Source organism: Lactuca saligna, chromosome 5, assembly GCF_052625555.1.
Source record: "Lactuca saligna cultivar CGN05327 chromosome 5, ASM5262555v1, whole genome shotgun sequence".
Lineage (NCBI taxonomy): Eukaryota > Viridiplantae > Streptophyta > Magnoliopsida > Asterales > Asteraceae > Lactuca > Lactuca saligna.
Window position 1 is genome coordinate 258,396,971 of NC_136421.1, and position 11,699 is coordinate 258,408,669.

An 11,699-nucleotide genomic window follows, 5' to 3' on the forward strand; every position below is an offset into this window, starting at 1 on the left:
TTTAGTGGTCTCAAACTAGTGTGAAAATGAACATCTTCACAGACTGGTCCGAAATCACTTTTGAAATGACAGGCAGTTTTATAAAAATCGCCATACATTGTAGAAAAATCCTATGAATGCGTGCGAGTAGTACTTAGAAAGGTATAAACTTGAACTATTTGAATATTGTACATTTTTGAAATATATTAAGTTTAAGATGGTCAAAACAATCCGTGAATAGAGACTCAACTTTTTTGTAGAAAGTTGTCATTTAAATTTAAGTTATGTTTAATGTTCTAACTTGTATTCCCCCTCTTAAAACTTGAAGAAAACATGAAAATGTAGGGGTATGAACTCACCTTATGTGAATACTTGAAGAATGGAAGCTTGAAGATGAAGAACTTTTGGGTGTTGGTTTGATGCTCCAAAACAGCCACTGTTTTGGCTATGTTGCTGTCACGAAAACTTCACAGCAAAAGAGTAAGAAAAAGGGTAGTTTACTCACTGTTTTGAATCTAATTTTGAGTAGCATAACAATTAACTTCCAGGGGTATTTTGTGGTAAAAATATTGTCACACCCCGAAACCGAAGGCGGAAACGTCTCGGGGCGGAGGTGACTTCATGTGAATATCATAACCAATGTACATAGTAAGCGAAGTAAAACACAAAACATCACATTACATTACATAGATTTCATTACATCAGTTGAAAAGTAAAGTAGTACAAGTTTCATAGATACATAGCTTAAACAAAAGAAAGACGTGACTTCTATTCGCTTCGTCTTCTGCAAAAGGACGCGGGGTACCTGTGTAAGTAGAACCTGAGAATACAAGCATTTTAAAAATCAGCATAAAGCTGGTGAGTTCATAAGCGGTTTGTTTTTATGAAAATGTACAAGATTCCTTTTGATTTCTGAAAATGTTACAACTCAAGGAAAATCCCATATTTTCCTAATGTGAAAGATGTATACTGAAAACCTGATTAACCCTGTAAAGTATGTTTGTTTACCAACCCAAAAATGTAATGTAAAAGATGTATACTGAAAGTAAAGTTTAGTTTTTCTGTTATGTTACACTGTTCTGATTATGAATTGTGATTACTCCAGGAAAATCCTATATTTTCCTAATTTGAAAGATGTATACTGGAAGCTTGATTATCATAGTAAACTAATTTTTATGGTTATTAATTTACTATATCCATTATTACTATTAAGTGTAAATTTCTGTTATCCAAATTGCGAGTTCTATAACCATACTAAAGACTAGATATGGCAAAGGAAGGCCAATATCACTATGACTTTTATCACCCTTGAACCTTTCAGTTCGACTGTAGCTAGCAGCCAGGTGCAGGATAGTCAATCCCATATAGATCTATACACTCAAGTCACGCTCTCTACCTAAGAGATTCTGGTTACAGAGGCGGTCCTCCACTCGCGTATCTCTGTGGAGTGTTCTCCGAGGACGTGTCTCCAATTTATAGGAATAACAAATCTACAAAGACGATCCTCCACTCGCGTATCTTTGTGGAGTGTTACCGAGGACAAAAAGATATACTAAGCTTCTAGTTCAATGTTCAAAGATTATGTTTTTAACTATTATAATGTGGAAAACCATTTGTGAAAATATAAGGTACAACAATGTATAACGTTTTTCACAAATAGCATGATAATGTGATCTGCAAGTTCAAACGGTTATCTGATATGATTAACAGTGTTAAAAACATATGTAGTATGAAACACAACACATATAAAATAAGTTTTGAGTACAAGTATTACTTGTACTTTGCTTGTATTCCCCCCTGAAACCAGTGAAAAACATTGAAAAAGGGTAGGGGTATGAACTCACCGGACGCAGAAATGTGTCGAATGGGATGCTAAACGTCGGATCAAGGCTTGAAAACGTGAGAGGTTCCTATGTAATGTTAAATGATACAAAAAGGTATCTAATTAGATTTAAATCACTAATTAATTGAAGATATACACTTCTAGTCGCGAAAACACTTCATATTAAGTGTTTGGAGTGACCCGGGTGACTTTTCTGGATATGAATGGCTAGGATATGGAGTTTACTCTCCAAGACTAAACTCTAGGGAGTGTTTATGGCCTTAAACACCTCATCCCCATGAGTTTACAGCTGTAAACTCATGGTGGGGTGTTTTATGTGCTAAATGGCCTTAAATCAAATGAGGGGTGTTCCTAGGTTTGGTTCTAGGGCATTATCAAGGAATTAACTCAACCATATGGACCAATTTATGAGTTTACGGAAGTAAACTAAGTGTTTATGGCCATAAAATCTCACCCACATCATTCTTACTTGTTTTGAAGGTTAATGATTAATCACAAATGATTCAACTCAATTTTACAAGACTTGGGGTGAGTTTAGGGCATCAAATGACACATATTTAGGAGTTTACAACCCTGGAGCATATGCTATGACCGTAAATTCTCAAATGGAGGGGTTTTGTTATGTTTAAGGCCCCCGAATAATTTTTGGTTGGTTCTAGGATTTATTCCAAGGCTTATGAGGTGTGTAAGTTGCATTTTAACACCCAAAAAGGAGTTTACTCCCCATGAAATGGTGTTTACGGCCCAAGCTTGTTCTTGGGCAGTAAACTCATGTTTACTCCTCAAAAATGATATTCAAGGTGTTCTAAGTCCAATCCAATAAGTTCTTAAGCCATATCTAAGCTCCTATGGTGATTTGGATGGGTTTTAAGGCTCAAAAACCCCATTTACATGTGTTCACTTCCTAAGGTTGTTCCAAGGCCGTAAACACATGTTTATGGTCCTATTCCATGATTTGAACACGAAAATGAAGGCTAAGGATGTTATACTAGGAGCTAGGATGATTACCTTGGTGTTTTGAACCTTGAAATGGATGATTTTTGGACCAATTTCTTTATTTGAGGAGAGAGGTTAGAGAGAGAGTGAAAAGGCTCCAAATGAGTCTTAATTCACTTTAAATATGGTTTGAATTTGATACACGGTGGAATTCTACCCGATACTGATGATGTTAACCGAGGCTTCTGGTCGCACCCGATTAAATTGTCGTCACCCGATATGGTCGAAACTAAAATTTTTCTAATTACTAGTTTGGAATGTTTTCACATGTTTCCAACATGTTTGGATACTTACAAGGTCAAATAAAAGTCTTAACTTAATTGACCTAATCCAAAAACGAAATCGGAATAATTCGATTAAAACGAGTTTTACGGACGAAATGGGTTGCGGTGATGGAAAAACTTCGGGTTGTCACAAATATCAAGCAAAAGGAAGGTGTAGATGGGTGAAATTGTGGCTGAAACACAAAAGGGACATCAGTCCTTTAGTTCACGGTTTTGATGGCTTTGGAAGGAGGTTCTTGTGGTTGAAAATGAGATGAAGGTTGAGAGTAATTCCCTGGAGTATTGGCTGGTGAATTTAGGGTAAAATGATAAGGAAATTTTGTGATTATGAAGGAGGAAAGGGTGGAAGAGGATAATGGGACAAAACCTAGACTAGCTTGGGATGGGATATGAGTTTAAGTGATGTGATATTGTCTAGCCACTTGCTTGGGTGGTTACTTAGAGATTGGGTTAGTTAACTAACTAACTACTAGTTATTTAGTTAGTTAGGAGTTCTAGTTAAGGAGAGGGAATGTATTAATCTCGAAAACTAGAAGAGGGATTAAGAAGCATTCTTAGTAAAATGTCTTAAGTGATTAAGCACTTATTAGTTAAGTTGGCACTTATCTCCACCAATTCTCTTATCTTAATTGATTTAGACATCATAAAACTTACATGAAATCACTTTAAGTCATGACCCATAACTAGTCATTCACTAGATAATAATACATATATACAAATACATACATGTATACTTAGCATAAAATAACAATGTAGTTTTTTGTGTATTTAAACTTTAATGTTTATGTTTTATTCTTTTTATTCAAAAACACTTAAATACATTCTAATTATACCTTATAATAATTCAATTTATATTTTAATTTATTTAAACATAAAATTTATTGACCCATGTATAATTTCGTGACATTTAACCGGTTAACCATATCGTTAAACACGTTTTGTCACTTTGGTTCGTATATTTGTCAAATTTAGATCCTCCACAACTATTAAGCACACCTTTTACATAGAACCTAACTTAATTATCAACTAGATACATGTTGATACAAAAATTAAGTTTGTTGCGTTCAAATGATGTTATATGCTAATTTTCAAAAACCGGTGATGGTTCGTAGTCATACATCATAACAAAATTTATCATTAGTTACTTGTTTTATATTTCACAAGAACTTATTTAGATAAAAGAGGTTAAATTCGTTCAACCATTCTTGATAAAATACTCATATGGCTTAATAATCAAAACATAGCATCGTACGATCGTTCCAATTTTAACAATTGTTACATTCTCCCCCCGTTAAAAGAATTTCGCCCCGAAATTCAACTTGTAGATGGGATATCACTAAAAAATTGGGGGTGTTTCTTTTTTTTAATTTATTTATTTAATTCTCGCGTTCCCTGGTGAATTCAGGTCCTCGTTTGGCGTTCCAACGGGCCTTCACTATAGATATGCTGCTTTGTTTCGTCCTTTTTACCTCCTGATCCATGATTTCCACCGGTTCTTCGATGAAGTTTAGACTCCCGTTGATTTCAATTTCATCAAGTGGAATAACAAGAGTCTCATCAGACAAGTTCTTCTTCCGATCCTGGGATGCCTTCAATCGTTCACGGGTTTGAACAATCTTCTCTGTAGTTTCTCGTATGATCTGGGGGCTGGTGAGAGTGTTGTTAGGAACTTGCCTGTTAGCTATTTGCGTGTCACCTACCTCAGCGCAGCAAATAGGTGATCTACACTTGCTTCTGCAGTGAGCTTCGAATGACACAACTTTGATGTTAATGTAATAGTTGATGTTGTATAAGGATTCGATGAATGGTTCTTCCTCTTTGTCTTTCAGTTTGAGGGTGATAAAAAGGACTTCTTTAACGACTATTGAAAACACGAGGCGAATCGCCTGTCCCTTATCCAAAATGATGGATAGTGGTATACTATGCAGTCTTGAAATTTTCTTGTGATATGCTCCTGTCAGCTTTTCTATTTTTCTTTGTATCCTTGGTTGGTAGAAAGTGTGTGGGTTTGGTTGATTTGTCTACGATCGCTTAAGTGGTAGCATGTCCATCCACTGTCCTGGGTAACTTGCCATGGAGTTCATGGTATGACTCATAAATGATTAATCTATCATCTCTTTGTGTTTATAAGTCGTATATAATTAAGATTGAAAAGTGTGACAACCCAAAATTTATTCCATCACTTTTAACCCTTTCTTCCGTTAATAAGCCTCGTATATTTAACTGTCTGTTAACTTTTGGACTGGTTAATTAATTTGGGACTTTTTGAATGACTTTATGAAGGTTGAAACAAATTACAAACACCCCAAATTTTTCCCTTGAAAAATTTTAGTTTCAACCAAATCAAAATACGACCACTAAATCGAGTGCGACCAAAAGCCCCGTTTAACGGCAGTATCGGGTAGATTTTCACTGAGCCCCAACTCAAGCCCCTATATAAAGGAGAGTAAACTCCATTTCCACCTTTTCCACTCTCTCTCTACAACTCGTTTTCGAGCCAAAAACGTCCGTTTCGAGCCCCAAACGAGTAAGCAATCTACCCTAACTTGTTGTATAGCTTAACTAACATGCAAATTCGTGTTTAAGACATCAAATAGGGGCCAAGTTATGTGTTTACGGCCCAAGAACACTCTTGGACCTTGAACACCCCTAAATGGGGTTTTTAAGCCCCAAAACCCCTCTAAACTACCCCTAAGGCTTAGATATTACTTGTGGACTTACACCTTCGAGTTTAGAACACCAAAACCTTGTGATATGGAGAGTAAACATGAGTTTACGGCCCAAGAACACTCTTGGACCTTAAACCCCTCTTCATAAGCCGTGAACACCTTTTAAGGTGTTAGAAATGCCCTCAAACACCTCCTATGGCCTTGGAAAATGTCTAGAAGCAACCTCCATTGTAGTAAGGACATTAAACATCAATTAAACCAAAGAAATAGGAGTTTACAGCCTTAAACCCCCATAGAATTGGTCCATGGGCCGTAAACTCCCATTAAGTGCCCAAATGATGCCCTAACACCCCCATTTGACTTGGAAAGATGCATAGAAATTTATTTCCTACCATTTAAGACACTAATACACCAAAGGAATGAGTATATAGGAGCTTACAGCCGTAAACTCCTCAAATGGTCCCTTAAGAGCCTCAAACCCCTTCATATGCATTATATTTGGACCTAGCCTAATTCTATGAATGATATAAGGCCATTTAGCATCCTAGAACACCTCCACCATGAGTTTATAGCCGTAAACTCATGGGGACATGAAGAGTAAACTCCCTATCTAGGCCATACGCACCCATAGATATTACCCGAGACACCCCTAGCACTTAATCAAAGTGTTTTCCGCACTTTAGGATGTGTATACGTGTTTAATTAGTATTATATTTACTAATTGTATGTAAACATATTTTATCATATGTTAATAGGTCACTAAGTGTGTTCAAGTCTTTACTTACAACAGGTGAGTTCATACCCCTGAATTAACCTTTTAAATGCTTTTACATGCTTTTAGGGGGGGGGGGGAATACAAGTTAAACATGTCAGTTATCGTATCAATCACATGTGATTGATAACCCACATGCACAAGGATTCATTACACTGTCAACTGTTTTACCAAGTATGATACTGTAAATGGTTTTCTAAAATGTCTTTATGTGTTCAAAGCTTTCCTCAAATTGTCTCTTGTGCTATATCTTTTATTTCAAACTCTGTTACAACAGCATTTTAAACAAAGGTTTTATCTGCTTTATCAAGGTTACAATCAAAACCTGTTTAGGAATGATTTTCTTAAAGTATAAAGGTTTTCCAAAGATTTCATCAAAGTTTTCTTCCATGTTTTTATACTCCTACTTTGATACTACTGCTTCAATTATACTTCCTCGTAGTTAATGCTACTACTTTGTTAACACTTTTACTTCGTGATACGCTTTTACTTAACGATACGCTTTTACTTCAGGATACGCTTTTACTTCACGATACGCTTTTACTTCACGATACACTTTTACTTCACGATACGCTTATACTTCACGATACGCTTATACTTCACGATACGCTTATACTTCACGATACGCTTCTACTTGTTAACACTTATACTTTGTGAAACACTTCTACTTCGTTAAACACTTAAACTTCATTAAATGCTTCTACTTAGTTAAATGTATGCCTATGCTTGTATAGTTATATAAATAATGTTTAAAGGACTTAGGAAGGCTAGTTCGCCCTATTTCCTTTTCTTCGTTGAGATGTGGTCTGGTGGGATCGAACGTCCATCCGAAAGTCATTTAATCATTAGTTATGTATTATGTATACAAGCATAGACATATAGGTTTACAACAGTCAGTTCAGTTGTGAGTCTTTATCTTTAGTCCAATATTTCACATCAGATCTCACTACACGCGATACATCTTCAGTACACGGCGTTCTCCGTTGTCAGGATAGTAACCAGAGTCTCTTGTAGGGAGAGCGGACATTGTATGTATAGCTATACGGGATTGACATCCCCGCACCCAGACTGCTAGCTACAGTCCATGGCCTACCAAGCCAAAGGGTGACAAATGTCATATTCATACCGACGCTTGCAGGGCGTCAAGTTCTCTAGTATTTATCAGTATGGTTACGAGTATCTCGGGGCTACCTTATAATTCATGGCCTTAAGGTAACGGGTTTTAACATTGTATTCACTGTATTTAGACCTTGCTAGACGTATCATTCATTTGATACTGTCTGGGGTCTGTGTTCACTGTATTTAGACCTTGCTAGACGTATCACTCATTTGATACTGTCTGGGGTCTGTGTTCACTATTTTTAGACCTTGCTAGATGTATCTTTCATTTGATACTGTCCGGGGTCTGTGTCTCCCTTTTTGTTAGACTGAGCCAGACGTACCGTTCATTCAATACTCCCCTGTAGGGGTGCAAACGAGCCAAGATACTCGCGAGCTACTCGGGATCGACTCGGTAAAAGCTCGACTCGAGATCAGTTTTTATCGAGCCCGAGCCGAGCTCGAGCCTAATTTTAAGCTTGATTATTAAACGAGCTCGAGCTCGAGCCTGTGTAACAAAGATCGATTAGGCTCGCGAGCCTAAACGAGCCTGTATATAAATATAATATATTTTTTATTTTTATATTTTATATATTAAAATAGATATTAGGAAACTTATTGAATTAGGGTACGACTCGTTTCAAATCGGGAGTAGGGACTTTCAATCGTTTCAAAACAAAAGAAAAAGAACTGGAGCGGCACTATTCATGTCCCTTCCCGGCGATTCGAACAATCAAGCGTGTGTAATCGGTGGCGAGCCGGCGAGCACGGCGAGCACGTACCACGAAGGCACGATACCACCAGACGACGACCTCCCATTATCTCCCATCGACGCATGTCTTCCAATCGAGCGTAGTTCTCCCTCATCGAGCACCGTCATCCGACTTAAGCACCATCAGTTCGTTCGACCGCCGACCACTCCTCTTTACTGCCATCCTTAACGCCGATTACCTCCATCGTGTTCTCAATATTGATGTAAGTTACAGTTAATTACAGATATCATATGCTTGATCTACAGTCTTGTGGTTTGGATCAATATCTGTTTCTTCGTGCTTCTTTTTTTCTTTTCTTTAATTGAATCAATATCTGTTTCTTCGTGCTTCTTTTTTTCTTTTCTTTAACTGATAAAATAGTTAACAACTTAACATGCATCTGTGATCTGTTTTTTTTTATGCTCAGTTGAAGATAACTTCTGGGATATATGGGATTGTTGTCAATCTCTATTTTTCTATTTTTGATTGTTAGTCTAGATATAATAACTTGGTTTAATTGAAATACTACTTTTAAGTTTTAATTGTTAAGTCTAGATTCTTAGGTGATTGTGTTGTGGGTTCATATTTATTGTTCTGCTGAAGATAACTCACATTATTCACTGTTTATTAATTAAAAGATCCTTATCAGGAAAATTTGTTGTTTAATGCTGATCAATTGAGAATTCTTATTAAATGTACATATTTTGACAAATGTTTTTTCATAAACCATGTTGTAGATAATATGGATGGTGATGTGAGTTCAGATCCAATGGAAGGGGTTGAGAATAAGGAGCAATCTGCTCCCATAAATGTAGATGTTGATGAACAACCAACTCCTCAAAATCATATTCCAAGTCAAAATGCAGAAATGCACGCGGAAGAAGAGGAAATAGTAATGAAACTAAAACAAAAAAAAACATCAAAGGCATGGGACGGTTTCACTGTAGTGACTCTATCTAATGGTACCAAAAAAGCTCAGTGTATTCATTGTAAAACAAAGTTAACTTATGGTGATAGCGGGACTACATCAACCTTAAAAAGACATTTGCTTATATGCAAACCACATAAGGATTACGAAGAAAAACAGAATTTATTGAATTTTCCACTTATTAAATCTGATGGAGATGCAGGACATGAGAAGCTTCCTTCATTGATCAGGCCTGATGCAAAGTATGATGGTAACAAAATGAGAGAAGCAATAGCTACTTGGGTGTTGGGTACTGAGCAACCTTTTTCTGTTGTGGAGGATGATTTATTTGTGCATATGATGAAGACAACTACTCCATTATTTGAGAAAACAAGCAGGACTTCAGCCAAAGCAGATTGTTTTAAGATATATGAGCATGAGAAAAAAACACTGAAAGCTCTTACAAAAGCGGCCTCAAAAATCAGTTTGACCACTGATTGTTGGAAGTCATCTCATCAGAAGATTGAGTACATGGTTATCACAGGGCACTTTATTGATCATAATTGGAGGTTTGATTTCTTTTTCTATTTTTTAATAACACATGTCCATTTTATTTAATATATTCATATTGGTATCTGGACTTGTTTTTGTAGATTACAAAAACGTGTCTTAAGTTTTGTACATGTTCCTCCTCCTCGTACTGGACTTGATATTGCTGATGGTATTTATAAATGTTTGAAGCATTAGGAAATTGAGGACAAGATATTCACGATATCTGTAGACAATGCTGCATACAATGATAGGGCGTTGAGAAGACTGAAAGAAATTTTTTCTAGAGTGAGAAAACTCACGTGTGGTGGGAGGTTGTTTCATGTTAGATGTTGTGCACATATTTTGAATCTTCTTGTGAAAGATGGTCTTGCTATGATTGATTCTGTTATCGGGGAAGTTCGTGAGGGTATCAAATATATTAACAATTCTGAGGCGAGACTTCAAACATTTTCAAATATTGCACATCAACTACAAATACAAGATAGAAAGTTGTTGCTTGATGTTCCAACACGATGGAATTCAACCTATGATATGTTGTCGGTTGCATTAAAATTTAAAGATGTTTTCCCAAGGTACACATTAGATTTTAATAAAATAGTTTTGAATGTTGTGATTTTCAGATTTTCAAATACTGCACATCACTAAGTTTTTGTGATTTTCATAGATTTGCAGAGTACGAGCCACATTTCCATCACCTGCCTAATGATGAGGAGTGGGTGCATGTGGAGAGTGTATGTGAAATCTTGAAGGTTTTCAAGGTGCATATTACCTTTATTTAAGTATTATTTTAAATATTTTATAATGCCTAATACTAAAGCAACTTATTTTCAGATATGCACAAATGTTATTTCTGGAAGTGATTATCCAACATCCAATCTGTATTTGATTGAGGTGTTTAGAGTAAAAGAAACTTTAGATAAAGGTGCTCTATCAAAAAATGATTTTATTAAGACTATGGTGACTAATATGAAGGAGAAGTTTGACAAATATTGGGGGGAGTACCATCTTGTCATGGCTATAGCTTCAGTGTTAGATCCACGATTTAAAATGAAGTTAGTAGAATTTAGTTTCCCAACCATATACTCCAATGTTGAAAAGAACATTGAAGAAGTGAAGAAAGCACTTTATGAAATGTATGAAGAGTATTTGGAAATACATGATGCATCAGTCCGAGAAGCTGCAACGCCTGCAAATGGATGTGGAAGAAATGAAGTGTCAAAAACATCACTCAGGTCCGGATGGGAGGCTTTTGGGGAGTTTATAAAAAATACAGATTTGGAGAGCCCAGAAAAGTCAGAATTAGATATGTATTTGGAAGAAGGTGTTTGTAGGGACCCGAAACAAAAAGGAATGGATTCATTCAAGGATTTGGAGTGGTGGAATGTTCATAAATTGAAGTACCGTGTTTTATCAAAGATGGCTATGGATGTGCTTGCGATCCCGATTTCTACCGTTGCATCTGAGGCAACATTTAGTGCTGGGGGTAGAGTAATTGATTCATACCGATCTTCATTGGCACCAGACACTGTTGAAAAGTTGATTTGTGGAGGAGATTGGATTAGACATCGTTATGGAATCAAGAAAAAATTAAAGGTACATTTGATAAACTTAAAACACGTGAACTAACAATTGATTATTTAAATTTATTAATATTTGATCATTTTGGTGGTTTCTTTTTACAGAAGGAGGAAATGCCCATTGAGGTTTTATTACCTACAGGGACAAGTAATACTTAAAGGTGTAAGCCAATTTAATCTATTTGTAATCTTGTTGTTTTAATTACATTATATTGCACATCTCATAAAATGTTTTAATATGCAGATTTTGCTGGATTGAATTTGCTTTAA

At 36.1% G+C, this 11,699-nt stretch overlaps 1 pseudogene; it reads left to right on the plus strand.

Annotated features, from left to right (window-relative positions):
• Positions 1–9,135: 9,135 nt before the first annotated feature.
• Positions 9,136–11,699, plus strand: LOC145046554 (zinc finger BED domain-containing protein RICESLEEPER 2-like; annotated as a pseudogene).